General features: G+C 43.5%; 3 non-coding genes across 3 annotated transcripts; all 3 read left to right on the top strand.

Annotated features, from left to right (window-relative positions):
- The first annotated feature begins 14,629 nt into the window (after positions 1–14,629).
- On the top strand, positions 14,630–14,711 carry trnas-gcu (transfer RNA serine (anticodon GCU)). Its single transcript has one exon. It is a non-coding gene; the product is annotated as a tRNA-Ser (tRNA).
- Positions 14,712–17,706: 2,995 nt separating this feature from the next.
- trnas-gcu (transfer RNA serine (anticodon GCU)) lies at positions 17,707–17,788 on the top strand. Its single transcript has one exon. It is a non-coding gene; the product is annotated as a tRNA-Ser (tRNA).
- A 2,671-nt stretch (positions 17,789–20,459) lies between these two features.
- Positions 20,460–20,548, top strand: trnar-ucg (transfer RNA arginine (anticodon UCG)). Its single transcript is given in 2 exon segments — positions 20,460–20,496; positions 20,513–20,548. It is a non-coding gene; the product is annotated as a tRNA-Arg (tRNA).
- The last annotated feature ends 498 nt before the right edge of the window (positions 20,549–21,046 follow it).

The following is a 21,046-nucleotide window of genomic DNA, read 5'->3' as shown; positions in this document are numbered from 1 at the left end:
CTGCGACCACAACTGTTTAAAATATATATAGATGACCTGGAAGAGGGGACAGAGTGTGGTGGAACAAAATTTGCAGATGACACAAAGATTAGTGGGAAAGCGGATTGTGTCGAGGACACAGAGAGGCTGCAACGAGATTTAGATAGGTTAAGCGAATGGGCTAAGGTTTGGCAGATGGAATACAATGTCGGAAAATGTGAGGTCATCCACCTTGGGGAAAAAAAACTTTAAAATTAAGGTTATTTGAATGGGGAGAAATTACAACATGCAGAGGGACCTGGGGGTCCTTGTGCATGAATCCCAAAATGTTAGTTTTCAGGTGCAGCAAGTAATCAGGAAGGCGAATGGAATGTTGGCATTCATTGCGAGAGGGATGGAGTATAAAACAGGGAGGTCCTGCTGCAACTGTACAGGGTATTGTTGAGGACGCACCTGGAGTACTGCCTGCAGTTTTGATCACCTTTCTTTCGGAAGTATATACTAGCTTTGAAGGGGGTACAGAGACGATTCACTAGGCTGATTCCGGAGATGAGGGGGTTACCTTATTATGATAGATTGCGTAGACTGGGTCTTTACTCGTTGGAGTTCAGAAGGATGAGGGGTGATGTGAAAGCAACGTTTAAAATAATGAAAGGGATAGACAAGATAGAGGCAGAGAGTTTGTTTCCATGGTTGGGGAGACTAGAACTAGAGGGCACAGCCTCAAAATACGGGGGAGCCAATTTTAAACCGAGTTGAGAAGGAATTTCCTCTCAGAGAGTTGTGAATCTGTGGAATTCTCTGCCCAAGAAAGCAGTTGAGGCTAGCTCATTGAATGTATTCAAATCACAGATAGATACATTTTTAACCAATAAGGGAATTAAGGGTTACGGGGAGCGGGCGGGTTAGTGGAGCTGAGTCCACTGCCAGATCAGCCATGATCTTGTTGAGTGGCGGATCAGGCTCGAGGGTCTAGATGGCCGACTCCTGTTCCTAATTCTTTGGTTCTTATAATGAGGGATTACGCAGTGGAATTGTATTTAGATCAGTTCCATACTTTGCACTACAAACCAATCAGCGGCAGTGAGCCTTTCACTGATTGAAATACGAGAAGTCACAAATCCCCGGAGGATATGGAATTGTTCATTTAATGCTGCAAACACCCCGCAGGGCCACCAGCTCTCGGCAGAACTAATGTTTTGCAGCATTGCTTCAAAGTATTACAGGTTTGGTGTGAGTTTCGTCCCTGAATGTTTAAGCTGCTCTAAAATATTGCAGCCCAACCGCACCACCAAAAATAAAATAAATGGCCCGTAATGGGTTCGAACTCGCCAATTTGGCGTTAGTAACACCAAGCGCTAACCGAGTGAGGCAACTGGTCTTCATGCTATGTACTTTCTTATGGCACTTTTACATTAAAATGATAGCATTCCTATAGCGACTTTCACCTCAGCACTTCCCAAAGCAGTTCAGAGCAAATTAATTACTTTTAAAATGTGATCACTTTGTCGTGTAGGAAAAGCAAAAATGTACAGCCTGGAAGGAGGCCATTTCAGCCAATCGTGCCCGAGGAGGCCGATCAAGAGTTTTCCAGCCTAATTCCCACTTCCCAGCTCTAAGTGCGTCCTTTGGGTTAAAGCAATTTAAGTGGGATCCAAGTATTTTTAAAATGTGTGAGGATTTCTGCCGCATTGAGGCTTTGAGTTCCCGACTACCATGACGCCCTGGGTAAAGACATTTATCCTCACAGCTCGTCTAACCCTCCCCCTAATTCATCATCATTGGCAGTCCCTCGGAATCGAGGAAGACTTGCTTCCACTCTTCGCATGTGTTCTTAGATGGCTGTACAGTTCAATACGGGAACCACAGTCTCTGTCACAGGTCAGACAGACTGTCGTTGAGGGAAAGGATGGGCAGGGAGCCTGGTTTGCCGCAGCTCCTTCCGCTGCCTGCACCTGATTTCTCCATGCTCTCGGCGACGTTACTCGATGAGCTCAGCACACACCCCCATGCACTTCCTTCACTTCGGGCGATCTATGGCCAAGGACTCCCCGGTCACAGTGGGGATGTCACACTTTATCAGGGAGGCTTTGAGGGTCTCTTTGTTACGTTTACTCTGTCCGCCTTTGGCTCACTTGCCGTGGACGAGTTCCGAGAAGAGCGTTTGCTCTGGCAGTCTCGTGTGTGGCATATGGCCTGCCCAGCGGAGCTGACCAAGTGTGGTAAGTGGTGCAATGCTGGGGATGATGTCCTGGACCAGGACGCGAATGTTTGCGCATCTGTCCTGCCAGGGGATTTGCAGGATCTTGAGGAGACATCGCTGGTGGCATTTCTCCAGCGACATGAGGTGTTTTCTGTACATAGTCCACATTCCTGAGCCACACAGGAGGGCGGGTATTACTACAGCCTTGTAGACCACGAGCTTGGTGAAAGCTTTGAGGGACCCATCTTCAAACACTCTTTTCCTCAGGCGGCCGAAGGCTGCACTGGCACACTGGAGGCGGTGTTGGATCTCGTCATCAATGCCTGCTCTTGTTGATAGGAGGCGCCGGAGATAGGGGAATTGTTCCACCCCGAAATTAGTTTAAATCGATTCCCCCTGGTTGTTGACCACTCTGCAAAGGGAAACAGGACCTTCCTACCAACTCTATCTAGGGCCCTCATAAAGTTATGCACCTCAATATAGTCTCCCCTCAGCCTCCTCTGGTCCAAAGAAAACAGACTCAGCATTTCCAATCCTTCCTCATCAACAAAATTCTCCAGTCCAGGCAACTTTTTTTGTAAATCTCCTCAGTACCCTTTCCAGCGCAATCACATCTTTTTTTTTTAAATGTGGTGACCAGAACTGCATACAGTACTCCAGCAGCGGCCTAACCAACCAATGTCCTTGCTGTCACCAGCAGAGTTACGGACCGAGAGCTGGTAAGTGGGATTAGGTTGGATAACCTTTTGTTGGCTGACGCAGATACGATGGTAAGTACTGCAGGGATTCCAATACGACCAAGTTGATCTCTTGGACTAATTTTGATCGCGTAGATGGAGAGGAATTTTAACAAATTTTTTTCCCATAATTAGCCTGTTTTTTTTTCTGCTTTTTTGCTTCTCCCATGCGTTCGCATGGCTCGGGTTATGGTGGTGTGTATAATTTTTCGGTGCAAGGGGTGTAGAAGTTGTGTGGGGCGGGCTTATTGGGTTGGGCGTTCTTTATCTTTCCGCCATTGTCATACTTCACAGGTTCATATATAGCCTTCAGGGTTGTTGATCAAAGGGCCTTGTGGCTCTTCGTCGGCTGGCATGTATACTATGGGCCGAAGTGGCCTCCTTCAGCGCTGTGGATTTCTAAATTTCTATTTACTTTCACAGCCCCAGACTATTCCTTCACAGAGCCAGACAGCTGTAACACATATTCAGACGGCTCTTTCACAGTCCCAGACTCTACCTTCACAGATTCACAATCTTCCGACACAGTCCCACAATCTACTTTCACAGATCCAGACTTTTCCTGCACCGACCCAGACAGTGGCTAAACAGACCCAGGCAGCTCCCGTACAGAGGAGTACTGATCCTACACCGAGTCAGACATTACTGCACAGATCCATGCACTCCTGTGCAGACAGGCAAATCGCATACACAGCATCAACATCCTTGTGTACAGACTCAGACAGTTCCTTTCAGAGACCCCGCATCAGGAGCAAACATGTCCTCATCAGCCGCAGACAATACCAACACATTTCCAGAGAGCTTCGACAGAGACACTGACATTCCTTCGTGAAAGTTGGCAGCTCCTGTGCAGAACCAGGCAGGTGCTACACTGAAGCAGGGATTAACAGCACAGGCACAAACTTTCCTACAGAAACCCATACAGCTCCATTCAAAGACATAGGGATCTCCGAGACAGATTAATTCCCTCCTACATAGACATAGACAGCTCTACCCTGGCCAAGGCATCACCAACACAGATCCAAGAGCTCCTACACAGATATAAGCAGTTCTTACACGGGCGCAGACTGTTCCGAGAAAGGACCAGACTGCTCTTTCACCGAGCCACGCAGCTCGCTTCGGAGATGCAGACACCTCATTTAAAGATCAAGACATCACCGGTACTGAATCAAAAAACTCAATGCGGAACCAAACTGACCGAGGGAGATCAACCACAGAGAGACACACTCCAACACAGACGCAGACTCTCCGGCACAAACAGAAACAACTCTTGCACAGACCCAGTCAGCTCCAAACCTGACACATGGAGCTGCAATACAAACCCCGACGCTCCGACACAAAACCGGACAACACGTAAACAGACACAGTCAGCTCATACTCTGACACGGGCAGCTGCAACACAGACCCAGACGGCACCTAAAGAGACCCAGAAACTATTACACAGAAACAGAAAGCTCTTGCAGTGACCCAGACACTCCTACCTATACTCAGAGAGCTTATCATTGAATCCAATGCATAATCCTGCAGATAACAGAATTAAATAGGCTTACAGCGGACAGCATAGCGTATACTGCCATTCTGGCTATTCTGACCATGCTAGCGTTTATGTTCCACTCGAATATTCTGGAGTCTTTCTTGATTTAAATCTATCAGCATAGGCATCTATTCCTTTCTACCTCATATGCTTGTATAGCCTCTCCTTAAATGTATCTATACTAGTCGCTTGAACCACTCTTACGCTTTTCAGTTCCACATTCTCATTACTCTTTCCAGAAAGAAGTTGCTTCTGAATTCTCTATTTGATTTCTGGATTTCTAGATGACTATCTTATACTGGAGGACTCCAGTTATGCTCTTCCCCACATGTGAAAACATTCTCTCTGTAAACACTCTATCAAAATCTTTCATAATGTTATATAAATCTATTAGGTCACCCCTATAGATCAATCTTCAAGAGAAAAGAGACCCAGCTTGTTTATTATTTCCACTTATGAATAACCTCCCATTTCTGGTAGCATCCGTGTAATTCTTCTCTGCACCCTCCCAAGTGCCTCTATATCATCTTTATAATAGGATGACCAGAACTGCATGCAGTACTCTAAGTGTGGTCTAAACGAGGTTCAATACAGGTTTAGCATAACCTTCTTATTTTGCAATTCTATACCACTAGAAATAAACTCCACTGCTTAGTTAGCTTTATCTTTCCTTGCTAAACTCTGTCACAATTTTTGTGATTTGTGTAATTGTGCTCAGAGATCCTATTGTTCCTCTACCACACCTAGACTCGTTTGCGCCAAGTAATAAGTGACCTCAATATTCTTCCCACCAAAATGTAATACCTCACATGTATGTGTGTGGAACTTAATTGAAAATTATATGCCCATTCTGGTGTTTATTAATGTTGTCCTAAATTTGTTGCAGTCCTCCTCAGTATAAATTTCCGCCAATTTGGTATCATTGCCAAATTTGGAAATTCTGTTTTTAATTCCAAATTCTAAATCGTTAATATAAATTGTGAACAATAATGGTTCCGGCATTGATCATTTTGGAACATCACTACCCATCTTCTGCCAATATGAATTTCTGCCTTTTACCTCCAATCTTGATTTCAGTGTTGAAGATAGCTCGCTATGCATTCTGCTGCTTATACCCTGACGTTGCTTAGCAGCCTATTATTGGGTTTCATAGCGAGGGTCTTTTGAAAACCTAGATACATTACACTTATTGCATGATCAATGTCTACCCTCTCTATAACCTCTTCAAAAATTATGAGTTTGGTCCACAGGACTTTCCCTGTTGAAATCCATGCTGATTATTCAGTTTTATACTTTTGGTTTCTAGAAGTTCTTCTATTTTCTCCATTAGTAAGGGTTCCATTATTTTCCCTATATAATTGACAATCATACCCCTTGACCAACGAGCTGATTAGCTGAGACAAGCAGGGAGTACATCATTTAATTCCCGCCGAAAGCGATTCATCCATTCCCGCTTTCTATTGTGTAATACAGCGACATCAAGTTGTTGCACTGTCAGTCCAGGGTAAGTCTTTATCTGTTTAAAAGGGTTGCGCTATCAGTGCTGCTTCATTCAGTGTGTGTTTAAAAAAATGCGACCTGCTAGCTGCCTTGGCTGGGTGGTTAAATCATTGGATTGGGAATGTAATCGAATTGCTTCTGAGTAAGTTCGAGCCCTGTTCACAAGGAATCAGTAGCTGTAGGCATTGGCACGTAATCCGCTCTGTTTGGAGGTCATTTGAGGTGCAAGGGTTTTGAATTATTTTGCAGCGAATTTTAGGCCATCTGTTCCGTCACGCTCAGCCAATCATCCACTCGTGCAAGTCCAGAGGATTGGGACATTTTTACAATCCAGCAAAGAAGGACTAAAACTATGATTAAATGAGGGTAGATTATGAATGTTAACTTGAACGAAATATAAAAACAGATAGTACGAGTTTCTACAGGTATGTAAAAATGAAAAGTTTGGCTAAAGTAAATGTTCCTCTCCTGGAGGATGAGACTGGGGAATTAATAATCGAGAACAGGGAAATGGCAGAGACTTTGAACAAATATTTTGTTTCAGTTCTGACGGTAGAAGTCAGTAAAAACATCCAAATAGTGGATAATCCAAGGGCTATATGGTGGGAGGAACTAAATACTATCATTATCACTAATGAAGTAGTATGAGGTAAAATAATGGGACTAAAGGCAGACAAGTCCCCTGGACCTGATGGCTTATATCCTATTCACGCATTGGTTGTATCCACAGGATATAAGCCATCAGGTCCAGGGGTCCTATGGAGGATTGCTTCCACTCCCAAAGTGAATTCTTTGATGGCTGAGCAGTCCGATACGAGAGCTGCAGACCCTTTCACAGGTGGGACAGACTTTCGTCAGGGTAAGGGGTCGGTAGGGCTGGTTTGCCGCACGCTCCTTCTGCTGCGTGCGCCTGGGCTCTTCATGCTCCTTGCATCGAGCCTCAAAGAGCTCAACGCCCTCCCGGATGGATTTTCTCCACCTCGGGCGATCTGCGGCCAGCGTCTCACAGGTGTCAGTGGTGATGTCGCATTTACCAGCGAGGCTTTGAGGGTGTCCTTATAACAATTACGCTGTCCTCCTTTGGCTCGTTTACCATGAAGAAGCTCCGCATAAAGCATTGCTCAGTGAGTCTCACATCTGGCGTGCTAACTATGTGGCCTGCCCAGCGAAGCTGCTCCAGTGTTGTTAGTGCTTCAATACTGGGATGTTATCCTGGTTGATGACACTGATGTTCATGCGCCTGTCCTCCCAGGAGATTTGCAGGATCTTGCGGAGACATCGTTGGTGATATATCTCCAGCGACCTGAGGTGCCTTCTGCACATCGTCCATGCCTCAGACCCATACAGGAGGGCGGGTATTATTACAGCCCTGTAGACCATGAGTTTGGTGGTAGATTTGAGGGCCTGGTCTTCAAACAGTCTTTTTCGCAGGCGGCCGAAGGCTGCACTGGATCACTTGTGGCAATGCTGAATCTCCACATCAATGTCTGCCTTTGTTGATAAGAGGCACCCCCTCATTTCCAAAGGAAATTCTTCCAGTCACACAGCCTTCGTTCAATCAAAAAATATCGAGATTATGAATCAATTATTTATTTATTTAAAACAAATCAAATTCAATTTTTTTTAATTAAAAATTAAATGTATTCATTTTCTTAAGTTGTTTAATATATATATATATTTGTAAATTGGCTGTCAGTCTGGGCTGGTTTTACGTCCCTCCCTCCTTCCTGCCTGTCTATCACCTGTGACTTCAATAACCGTCTCTGTCCCGCGTGCTTCTGAGCTCCACAGCGCAATTGCCTTCAGGGATGATAGAGATCTGACTTTATTCTTTTAAAAGGGAACTGCGGTCAGTCAAGGGTCATTCTGCATCTGGGTAAAAGGGATGTCCTTGCAGTCTCCGATCATTCTGTATCTGTTTCAAAGGGCTGGTTGTCAGTTCCGGTTCATAATCTTTCCCTTTAAAACGGATTTACTCATAAACCCGGGTCATCCTGTATAGTTTGAGAAGGAGTCTGATTTCAGCTGCAATGACCGAATTGTTAAACTGTTGTGTTCCAATTTACATTGGGGTTGCCTGCGCCTGTGCGCACCCAGATCGCAGTACATCAGTTCATTTACTCGAAATATGCTCATCTTTTCCTAAATCCACTCCTTGATTTTGCTCGCAATATACACAACAACACATTGTATGATGGTGACAGCGGCCGCGTGCTCTAATGGATACGACGTCTGACTTCGATTATAACCACGCACTTACCAAAACATTGCAGATTCGTATCTTGCCGCGGTCAATTAACACGCTGCGTGAAATTTTATATTTGTTGCGATTCTGCCGAAAAAACAACCGTCTCTTCGAGTCACTCACCTGAAGTAAAGGAAGGTTGTTTGCTTTAAGAATCTAATGGCACGTGTTCATCATTGTCGATCTGCATGCACGGGCAGAGCAAGCTGTGAAGAGGACTTTCTTGCACTTTATTTCTGTTGGGTTACAAAAAGCAGGAGATTGAAAGCTGACGCTTGGCTGAATAAGAGACGAGGAGGCCGAGAAATTAAGGCGATGGACGACAAATCAATTTTGTTCTGCAAGGAAGGGATCGAATCTCATCCTCATCGTGTTTGTGCTCAGCTTTGACTCCCCTGGTCACTTTGTCAATCACATTAACCTCATCGCCGAATTTCCCTTTCACTGGCAAGGATGCTGCACTTTGATCATGTCATGTCTCAAAACAATAATATATTCGTCAAATGGATAACATTTTTAGGACTGCGGAGAGCGGGACTTATTCGATAGGTCTCTGAGTGACAGCAGAAGCACGATGGACCTAACATCTTTTCTTACGACCGTCAGAATCTGAGAGCTGCACTCTTCACTGTCGGCGGCTCGTTGGTCTCGGGGTATGATTCTCGCTTAGGAATGATCACATTTGAAATGCGACAGGTCTCGGGCCAAATCCTGAACGAGCGCCGCCATTTTTTTTTCAAAGTTCCGCTCCTCACAGCCGCTTGACATGTGAGAAAGCAGACATATTTCACATTAAAACGTGTGATTTTGCGGCGATTGTTCCCACAGCATCCAAATCACACAGCAAAGTGAAACTCACACAACTGAGTAAAGTTAAAGTATCTCAGAGTTACTCGGCTCTGTGACTCGCTGGATAACCTAAACCCGTGTTTACTGCCGGCCAAATACTTGATCAGTATATCTTCCTGTGTGTGCGCATCAGCTCACCTCAATGGGGATAAGCATACATTCGGCGTCAATCTCCACCTCTGCCCTGAATATGTGTGCGTCTTGTTTCTCTAGAGCTGAAAAGATGTGAGAAGCTGACTTTTGAATTAGTCTCTTGGTTGCCGAATTCAGAGCCGACAGGAAATCAATCCGGGGTGGCCAAGCTGCCTGGTCTGATTAAAAGGCGTTGACACCCTATATTGTCGGCATGTTCTCATCTTCTGGCCTCAACATTAGGTTCAACGTATCGGGTGATAAGCACCGCTCCCATTGTCTGGTAATGGTTCTGCTGTTCCCACTAACACCTCCTCTGGACCATCCTTTGATACGTTCTTGCCCGATTACCACCCACTTTGCCTTTCACCATTGTGCCATGTATTATTTAATCACTGCTGCGTTGCACTGTATCACAGATGTTCCCATTTTACCTTTCTCGCTGCGTATTATTTCCAGGCGCTATTTTTGTTGAAAAATCTGTAATCTTGAACTTTTTCCTAAAATATCGGAATGATTATCCGACAGAACGTGAAACCGGGTTCTTCATCCACAGAATCTGCACGACCTGCTGTGTTTTATATATTTATCTCTTTTTATTCATCCTGTTTCCGTGTCTCTTTTAAGGGGATGTGCTGTCTGTCTGGGATCATTCTCTGTCTATTTAAAATGGTGTGCTATCAGCTCTGCATCATTTTGTGTCTGTTTAAATGCGATGTGCTGTCTGTCCCGGAGTTCAAATTTCAAATTTCAAAACCTGCCTTGAGAGGGTGCAGGAATTTTAGTTTGTTTGTGTGTTTGTGTAAGCCAGTGTGTGTGCAAACGTGCTGTGCGATCTTACTGTTATGTGCGAAAAATGCATTACATGCAGCTTGAAACCATACTGCTTTGATTGAACACTCTTTCCTGGACTCTCGGACGGTAGAAGAATTTGCTGTGGGGTTTTGCTATTCCACATCTGAAAGAAGGGAAAATACACAAGTTAGAAATATAGCGATTTTATCGAGGGCTTGCGTGTGGGCTGTGTGATGTGATGACATCCTCCATCCTTATTTTCAAATTCAAATCAAATCAAATAAAATCAATACAAGACGAGACAAGACAAGACAAGACATGACTGACTGACTGACTTTGTATATATATATATATATATATATGTATATTTATATCCAATCCCAACATTTTAACTTCCAAAATAAATGTACTTTTTCTGTTCTGCCTGCACGGGGCTCTATTACATTTGACGTCTTTCACAGCACAAACAGCTGCTGTCAGATCCAGCAGAAAGACACACGCGACTTTAAAAGATCGCCTTTGAAGCCCACAGATTCCCTCGTGTCTTGTCTTCCACCATGGGCTTCCTGTGTTTGGGTATTTATTGACTGCACTTCCTCATTTCCAATGGAATTCTTCCAGTCACACAGCCTTCGTTCAATCAAAAATATATGGATTATGAATCAATTATTTATTTGTTTAAAACAAATCAAATTCAATTCAAAAACAAAATTAAATGTATTTATTTTCTTATAATATTAAATATATCTATATTTAAAAATTGGCTTTCAGTCTGGGCTGGTTTTACGTCCCTCTCTGCTTTCTGCCTGTTTATCACCTCTGGCTTCAATAACAGTCTCTGCCCCGCGTAGTCCTGAGCCCCACTGCGCAATTGCTTTCAGGGCTGATAGAAATCTCACTTTATTCTTTTAAAAGGGAACTGCTGTCAGTGCAGGCTCATTCTGCATCTGGGTAAAAGGGATGTCCTTGCAGTCCCGGATCATTTTTTGACTGTTTAAACGGGCTGGTTGTCAGTTCCGGTTCATAATCTTTCCCTTTAAAACGGATTGTCTCATAAACCCGGGTCATCCTGTCTCGTTTGAGAAGGAGTATGATTTCAGCTGCAATGACCGAATTGTTAAACTGTTGCGTTCCCACTTACATTGGGATTGCCTGCGCCGGTGCACACCCAGATCGCAGGGCATCTGTTCATTTACTCGAAATATGCTCATCTTTTCCTAAATCCACTCCTTGACAATGCAGTTGCCCCGAATTTGCTCCCAATATACCCAACAACACAATAGACGCTGATGGCAGAGGCCGCTTGGCCTAATGCTTAAGGCGTCTGACTTTGATTATAAGCACGAAGTTATCAGAAGATTTCGGCTTTGAATCCTGCCTCGGTCAATTAGCTGGCTGCCAGAAATTTTATATTCTTTGTTGTGATTCTGCCAAAACACCAACCATCACTTCCAGTCATTCAGCTGAAGTAAAGGAAGTCTGCTTGTTTTAACAATCTAATGGCACGTTTTCTTCATTGTCGATCTGCATGCACGGGCAGAGCAAGCTGTGAAGTGGAATTTCTTGCACATTATTTATGTTTGGATGCAAAAAGCAGGAGATTGAACGGCTGAGGCTCCGCTGAGTGAGAGATGAAATGGCCGAGAGGTTAAAGCGGTGTACTGCTATTCTACTGTACTCTGACACGGATTTTTTTCGAATCCCATCCTCGTCGGTGTTGTATTACAGCTTTGACTCCCCCCCCTGCTCCGATTGTCATTCATATTTATCCTCATCACCAAATTCCCCTTTTACTGAAATGGATGCTGTATTTGCTCATGTCATGTCTCAAATTAATAATAAATTCGTCAAAAGGATAACATTTGCAGGACTATGGGGGAGGTGGACTAATTTGATAGGTCTCTGAGGGACAGCACAAGCACGAGGGGCCTAATATCTTTTCTCACAACCGTCAGAATCTGAGAGCAACGCTCTTCACTGTGGCGGCTCGTTGGTCGAGGCGCATGATTCTCGCTTAGAGATGGTCACATTTGAAATGCGACAGGTCTCAGGCCAAATCCCGGACGAGCCCCGCCATTTTTTACTCGACATGTGAGAAAACAGACTTATTTCATGTTAAAACGTGTGATTTTGCGCGGATGTTCCCACAGCGTCCAAAACCCAAAGCAAAGTGAAACTCACCAAACTGAGTAAAGTTAAAGTATCTCAGACGTACTCAGCTCTGTGACTGGTTGGATAAACTACACCCGTGTTTGGTTCTGGCCAATAGTTGACCAGTATGTCTTCCTGTCTGTTCGCATAAGCTCACCTCACAGGGGATAAGCATACATTCAGCGTCAATCTCCACCTCTGCCCTGAATATGAGTGCGTCCTGTTTCTCTAGAGCTGACAAGATGTGAGAAGCTGGCTTTTAAATTTGTCCATTGGCTACCGAATTCCAAGCGGACAGGAAATCAATCCGCGGTGTCCAAGCTGCCTGGTCTGATTAAAAGGCGGTGACACCTTTTATTATAGGCATGTTACAGTCTTCTGATCTCAACATTAGGTTCAACCTATCGGATGATCAGCACCGCTACCATTGTCTGGTAATGGTTCTGCTATTCCCACTAACACCTCCTCTGGACCATCCTTTGTTACGTTATTGCCCGATTACCACCCATATTTTGCCTTACTCCATTGTGCCATTGATTATTTAATCGCTCCTGCTTTCCACTGTATCACAGACGTTTCCATTTGACCTTTGTCGCTGCGTATTTTTTTCCAGGCGCTATTTTAATTGAAAAAATCTGTATTCTTGAACTTTTTCCTAAAATATAGGAATGATTATCCGACAGAACGTGAAACGGGGTTCTTCATCCGCAGAATCTGCACGACCTGCTGAGTTTTACATATTGATCTGTTTTTATTCATTCTGTTTCCGTGTCCCTTTTAAGGGGATGTGCTCTCAGTCCCGCATCATTCTGTGTCTGTTTAAAAGCGATGTTCTGTCTGTCCCGGATTTCAAATTTCAAATTTCAAAAACTGCCTTTGGAGGGTGCAGGAATTTTAGTTTGTTTGTGTGTTTGTGCAAGCCGGAGTGTGTTCAAACGTGTGTGCGATCTTACTGTGCATTTCATGTCATGTGAGAAAAATGCATTACTTGCAACTTGAAGCCATACTGATTTGATTGAACACTCCTTCGTGGACTTTCTGACGGTAGAAGAATCTGCTGTGGGATTTTGCTGTTCCACATCTGAAAGAAGGGAAAATACACAAGTTAGAAATATAGCGATTTTAGCCAGGGCTTGCGTGTGGGCTGTGTTACATGATGACATCCTCCACCAGTATTTTGAAATTCAAATCAAATCAAATCAAGACAAGACAAGACATAACTCACTTACAGACTGTGTTTATACATGTGTATATATACATGAATTAAATCTGAACTTTTTAACTTTCATAATAAATGTGCTTTTTCTGTTCTGTCTACATTGGCTCTATTACATTTGACCTCTTTCAACAGCACAAGCAGCTGCTGTCAAGTCCAGCTGAAAGACACACGCGACTTTAAAAGATCGCCTTTGTAGCCCACATCTTTCATCATGGCTTGTCTTCCACCATGGGTTTACTGTGTTTGGGTATTTATTGACTGCACCCCTCATTTCCAATGAAATTCTTCTGCTCACACAGCCTTCGTTCTATCAAAAAAGATATCCAGCTAATGATTCAATTATTTATTTATTTCAAACAAATCAAATTCAATTAGTTTAAAATAAAATTTAAATGTATTTATTTTCTTAAAATGTCAAATATATATATGTTCCAGTGTGGGCTGGTTTTATGTCCCTCCCTCCTTCCTGCCAGTCGATTTCCTGTGGCTTCAATAACCGTCTCTGGCCCGCGGGGTCCTGAGCCCCACTGCACATTTGCCTTCAGGGATGATAGAAATCTCACTTTATTCTTTTAAAATGGAACTGCTGTCAGTCAAGGCTCATTCTGCATCTGGGTAAAAGGGATATCCTTGCTGTCCCGGATCATTCTGTGTCTGTTTCAACGGGCTGGTTGTCAGTTCCGGTTCATAATCTTTCCCTTTTTCTCATAAACCCTGGACATCCTGTATAGTTTGAGAAGGTGTTTGACTTCAGCTGCAATGACCGAATTGTTAAACTGTTGTGTTCCAATTTGCATTGGGGTTGCCTGCGCCGGTGCGCACCCAGATCGCAGTAAATCAGTTCACTCACTTGAAATATGCTCATCTTTTCCTAAATCCGCTCCTTGATGTTGCAGTTGCCCCGAATTTTCTCCCAATATACACAACAACACAATGCATGCTGATGGCAGAGGTCGCGTGGCCTGAAGGATGAAGCGTCTGTCTTCGATTAAAACCGCGAAATTATCAGAAAATTGAAGGTTCGAATTTTGCCGCGGTCAACTGAGCTCGCTGCGTGAAATATTACGTTGTTTGTTTTGATTCTGGCTTGAAACCAACCGTCTCTTCCAGTCACTCACCTGAAGTGAAGGAAGGCTGTTTGCTTAAAGAATCTCATGGCAAGTTTTCATCATTGTCGATCTGCATACACGGGCAAAGCAAGCTGTGAAGTGGACTTTCTTGCACATTATTTCTGATTGGATACAAAAAGCAGGAGATTGAATGGCTGACGATGTGTCAAAGCAGAGACGAGATGGCCGAGAAATTAAGGCGCTGGACTGCTAATCCATTGTGCTCTGCACGCATGGGTTCGAGTCCCATCCTCGTCGTTGTTGGCTTACAGCTTGACCACGTTTTGACATTAACATTTCACCTCATCGGCAAATTACCCTTTAACTTGCATGGATGCTGTACTTTCCTCATGTCATGTTTCAAATTAATAATATATTCGTCAAAGGAGAACAGTTGCAGTACAATGGCGAGGGGCACTAATTAGATAGTTATCTGAGAGACAGCACATGCACGATGGGCCATAATATCTTTTCTCACCACCGTCAGAATCTGAGATCTGCACTTTTCACTGTCGGCGGCTCGTTGGTCATCGGTTATGATTCTCGCTTCGGAATGATCACATTTGAAATGCGAGAGTTCACGGGCCAAATCCCGGACGAGCCCCGTCATGTTTTACTCAAATTTCCGCTTCTAACAGCCGCTCGACATGTAAGAAAACACACATATTTCACGTTAAAACGTGTGATTTTACGCCGATGTTCCATGAGATTCCAAAGCCCACAGCAAAGTGAAACCCGTGAAATTGAGTAAAGTTAAAATATCTCAGAGGTACTCGGCTCTGTGACTCGTTGGATAACCTAAACCCTTGTTAGGTTCCGGCCAACACTTGATCAGTACATCTTCCTGTCTGAACGCATACGTTCACCTCAATTGGGATAAGCATACATTCAGCATCAATCTCCACCTCTGCCCTGAATATCAGTGCGTCCTGTTTCTCGAGAGCTGAAAAGATGAGAGAAGCTGTCTTTTGAATTCGTCCCTTGGCTGCCGAATTCAAAGCGGACAGGAAATCAATCCGGGCTGGCCAAGCTGCCTGGTCTGATTAAAAGGCGGTGACACCCGATATTGTAGGCATGTTCTCGTCTTCTGGCCTCAACATTATGTTCAACGTATCGGGTGATAAGCACCGCTCCCATTGTCTGGTAATGGTTCTGCTATTCCCACTAACACCTCCTCTGGACCATCCTTTGTTACGTTATTGCCCGATTACCACCCACTTTGCCTTTCTCCATTGTGCCATTTATTATTTCATCACTCCTGCGTTCCACTGTATCACAGACGTTCCCATTTGACCTTTCTCGCTGCGTATTTTTTCCAGGCGCTATTTTTGTTGAAAAAATCTGTAATCTTTAACTTTTTCCAAAAATATCGGAATGATTATCCGACAGAACGTGAAAACGGATACTTCCTCCACAAGTTCTGCACGACTTGCCGAGTTTTACATATTTATCTGTTTTTATTCATTCTATTTCCATGTCCCTTTTAAGGGGTTGTCCTGTCTGTCCGAGATCATTCTCTGTCTCTTTAAAATGGTGTTCTATCAGAACCTCTTCATTCTGTGTTTGTTTAAAAGGGATGTGCTGTCTGTCCCAGATTTCCAATTTCAAATTTCAAAACCTGCCTTTGGAGGTTAAGGAATTTTATTTTGTTTGTGTGTTTGTGTAAGCCAGTGTGTGTGCAAACGTGCTGTGCGACCTTAATGTCATGTGAGAAAAATGCATTGCATGCAACTTGAATCCGTACTGATTTGATTGAACAGTTCTTCGTTGACTCTCTGACTGTAGAAGAATCTGCTGTGGGATTTTGCTATTCCTCATCTGGAAGAAGGGAAAATACACAAGTTAGAAATATAACGATTTTAGGCAGGTCTTGCATGTGGGCTGTGTGACATGATGACATCCTCCATCCTTATTTTCAAATTCAAATCAAATCAAACCAAGACAGGACATGACTGACTGACCGACTTTGTTTATACATGTATATATATATATGTGTATATTTATATATAATCCCAAATTTTTTACTTCCAAAATAAATATGCTGTTTCTGTTCTGCCTGCGCTGGGCTCTATTACATTTGAACTCTTTCACAGCAGAAGCAACTGCTGTCAGATCCAGCAGAAAGACACACGCGACTTTAAAAGATCGCCCTTGTAGCCTACATCTTCCCTCATGGCTTGTCTTCCACCATGGGCTTTCTGTGTTTGGGTATTTATTGACTGCACCCCTCATTTTCAATGAAATTCTTCTAGTCACACAGCCTTCGTTCAATCAAAAAATACATAGATTATGAATCAATTATTTATTTATTTAAAAAAACTCAAATTCCATTTTTTTAAAATACAATTTAAATGCATTTATTTTCTTAAAATGATAAATATTTATATATTTCAGACTGGGCTGTTTTTACGTCCCTCCCTCCTTCCTGCCTGTCTATCACGTGTGGCTTCAATAACAGTCTCTGCCTCGCGTGGTCCTGAGCCCCACTGCACAATTGCCTTCAGGGATGATCGAAATCTCACTTTATTCTTTTAAAAGGGAACTGCTGTCAGTCAAGGTTTATTCTGCATCTGGTTAAAAGGGATGTCCTTGCAGTCCTGGATCATTCTGTGTCTGTTTAAATGAGCTGGTTGTCATTTCCGGTTCATAATCTTTCCCGTTAAAACGGATTTTCTCATAAACCTGGGTCATCCTGTATAGTTTGAGAAGGAGTGTGATTTCAGCTGCAATGACCGAATTGTTAAACTGTAGTGTTCCAATTTACATTGGGTTTGCCTGCGCCGGTGCGCACCCAGATCGCAGTGCATCTGTTCATTGACTCGAAATATGCTCATCTTTTCCAAAATCCACTCCTTGATATTGCAGTTGCCCCGAATTTGCTCGCAATATACACAACAACACAAGGGATATTGCTGGCAGATGCCGCGTGGCCTAATGGATAAGGCGTCTGACTTCGATTATAACAGTAAAGTTATCATAATGTTGCGGGTTCGAGTCTTTCCGCGGTCAACTTAGCTCGCTACGTGAAATTTTTTATTCTTTGCTGTGATTCTGCCGAGAAACCAGCCATCTCTTCCAGTCACTCACCTGAAGTAAAGGAAGGCTGTTTGCTTCAAGACTCTCAGGGCAAGCATTCTTCATTGTCGATCTGCATGCGCGGGCAGAGCAAGCAGTGAAGTGGACTTTCTTGCACGTTATTTCTGTTTGGATACAAAAAGCAGGAGATTGAATGGCTGACGATTGCTAAAGCAAAGACGAGATGGCCGAGGAGTTAAGTCGATGGATTGCTAATCCATTGTGCTCTGCACGCATGGGTTCGAATCACATTCTCGTCGTCGTTGGCTTACAACTTGACCAAGTTTTGACATTCATATTTAACGTCATCGACAAATTCCGCTTTTACTTACAGGGATGCTGTACTTTTCTCATGTCATGTCTCAAATTAATAATATATTCGTCAAAAGGAGAACAGTTGCAGGACAATGGCGAGGGTGACTAATTAGATAGGTCCCTGACGGACAGCACAAGCACGATGGGCCTAATATCTTTTCTCACGACCGTCAGAATTGAGAGCTGCGCTTTTCACTGTCGGCGGCTCGTTGGTCTAAGGATATGATTCTCGCTTAGGAATGATCACATTTGAAATGCGACAGGTCTCGGGCCAAATCCCTGACGAGCCCCGCCATGTTTTACTCAAAGTTCCGCTTCTCACAGCCTCTCGACATGTGAGAAAAGAGACATATTTCACGTTAAAACGTGTGATTTTGCGCCGATGTTCCCTTAGCATCCAAATCCCAGAGCAAAGTGAAAACCGCCAAACTGAGTGAAGTTAAAATATCTCAGAGGTACTCGGCTCTGTGACTCGTTGCATTACCTAAACCCTTGTTTGGTTCCGTCCAATACTTGATCAGTATATCTTGCTCTCTGTACGCATAAGCTCACCTCAGTTGGGATAAGCATACATTCAGCGTCAATCTCCACCCCTGCCCTGAATATGAGTGCGTCCTGTTTCTCTGGAGCTGAAAAGATGAGAGACGCTGCCTTTTGAATTCGACCCTTGGCTGCCGAATTCAAAGCGGACAGGAAATCAATCCGGGCTGGCAAAGCTGCCTGGTCTGATTAAAAGTAGGTGACACCCAATATTATAGGCATGTACTCGACTTCGGGCCTCAATATTAGGTTCAACGTATCGGATGATAAGTACCGCTCCCATTGCCTGGTAATGGTTCTGCTATTCCCACTAACACCTCCTCTGGACCATCCTTTGTTACATTATTGTCCGATTACCACCCACTTTGCCTTTCTCCATTGTGCCATTTATTATTTCATCACTCCTGCGTTCCACTGTATCACAGACGTTCCCATTTGACCTTTCTCGCTGCGTATTTTTTCCAGGCGCTATTTTTGTTGAAAAAATCTGTAATCTTATCTTATTCCGAAAATATCGGAATGATCATCCGCGAGAACGTGAAACCGGAATCTTCCTCCACAGAATCTGCACGACCTGCCGAGTTTTACATATTTATCTGTTTTTATTCATTCTATTTCCGTGTCCCTTTTAAGGGGATGTGCTGTCTGTCCGAGATCATTATCTGTCTCTTTAAAATGGTGTGCTATCAGACCCGCTTCACTCTGTGTCTGTTTAAAAGTGATGTGCTGTCTGACCCGGAGTACACATTCCAAATTTCAAAAAGTGTCTTTGGAGGGTGCAGGAATTTTGGTTTGTTTGTGTGTTTGTGCAAGCCAGTGTGTGTGCAAACGTGCTGCGCGATCTTACTGTCATGTGAGAAAAACGCATTACATGCAATTTGAAACCGTACTGATTTGATTGAACACTTTTTCGTGGACTCTCTGACGGTAGAAGAATCTGCTGTGGGTTTTTGCTATTCCACATCTGAAAGAAGGGAAAATACACATGTTAGAAATCTGGCGATTTTAGGCAGGGCTTGCGTGTGGGCTGTGTGATATGATGACATCCTCCATCCTTATTTTCAAATTCAAATCAAATTCAAACCAAGACAAGACATGACAAGACATGACTGACTCATTGACTTTGTTTACACATGTATATATATACAGGTGTATAATGATATATAATCCTAAATTTTTAACTTCCAAAATAAATATGCTTTTTCTGTTCTGCCTGCGCTGGGCTCTATTACATTTGACCTCTTTCACAGCACAAGCAACTGCTATCAGATCCAACAGAAAGACACACGCGACTTTAAAAGATCGCCATTGTAGCCCACATCTTCCCTCATGGCTTGTCTTCCACCATGGGCTTACTGTGTTTGGGTATTTATTGACTGCACCCCTCATTTCCAATGGAATTATTCTAGTCACACAGCCTTCGTTCAATCAAAAAATACATAGATTATGAATCAATTATTTATTTACTTAAAACATGTCAAATTAAATTTTTTTTAAATACAATTTAAATGCATTTATTTTCTTAAAATGTTAAATATTTATACATTTCTGACTGGGCTGGTTTTACGTCCCTCCTTCCTTCCTGCCTGTTTATCACCTGTGGCTTCAATAACAGTCTCTGCCCCTCGTGGCCCTGAGCCCCATTGCACAATTGCCTTCAGGGATGATAGAAATCTCACTTTATTCTTTTAAAAGGGAACTGCAGTCAGTCAAGGGTTATTCTGCATCTGGGTAAAAGGGATGTCCTTGCAGTCCCGGATCATTCTGTGTCTGTTTAAATGGGCTGGTTGTCAGTTCCGGTTCATAATCTTTCCCTTTAAAACGGATTTTCTCATAAACCCGGGTCATCCTGTATTGTTTGAGAAGCAGTATGATTTCAGCTGCAATGACCGAATTGTTAAACTGTGTGTTCCAATTTACATTGGGCTTGCCTGCGCCGTTGCGCACCCAGATCGCAGTGCATCTGTTCATTCACTCGAAATATGCTCCTCTTTACCTAAATCCACTCCTTGATATTGCAGTTGCCCTGAATTTGCTCGCAATATACACAACAACACAAGAGCTGGTGCTGCCAGAGGCCGTGTGGCCTAATGGATAAGGCGTCTGACTTCGATAACAACCGCAAATTTATCAGAAGATTGCAGGTTCGAGTCCTGCCGCGGTCAACTGAGCTCGCTGCGTCAAATTTTATCTTCTTTGTTGTGATTCTGCCGAGAAACCAACCATCTCTTCCAGTCACTCACCTGAAGTAATGGAAGGCTGTTTGCTTCAAGAATCTCATGGCAAGTTTTCATCATTGTCGATCTGCATGCACGGGCAGAATAAGCGGTGAAGTGGACTTTCTTGCACATTATTTCTGATTGGATACAAAAAGCAGGAGATTGAATGGCTGACGATGTGTCCAAGCAGGGACGAGATGGCGGAGAGGTTAAGGCAATGGACTGCTAATCCATTGTGCTCTGTACGCATGGGTTCGAATCCCATCCCCGTTGTCGTTGGCTTACAGCTTGATCACGTTTTGACATTCACATTTCACCTCATCGCCAAATTCCCCTTTTATTTGCAGGGATGCTGTACTTTCCTCATGTCATGTCTCAAATTAATAATATATTCGTCAAAAGGAGAACAGTTGCAGAACAATGGCGAGGGGCACTAATTAGATA

Source organism: Pristiophorus japonicus, unplaced genomic scaffold (assembly GCF_044704955.1).
Source record: "Pristiophorus japonicus isolate sPriJap1 unplaced genomic scaffold, sPriJap1.hap1 HAP1_SCAFFOLD_45, whole genome shotgun sequence".
NCBI classification, from domain to species: domain Eukaryota; kingdom Metazoa; phylum Chordata; class Chondrichthyes; family Pristiophoridae; genus Pristiophorus; species Pristiophorus japonicus.
Note: the sequence above shows the minus strand (reverse complement) of the source record. Positions and strands in the feature narration are given on the sequence as shown.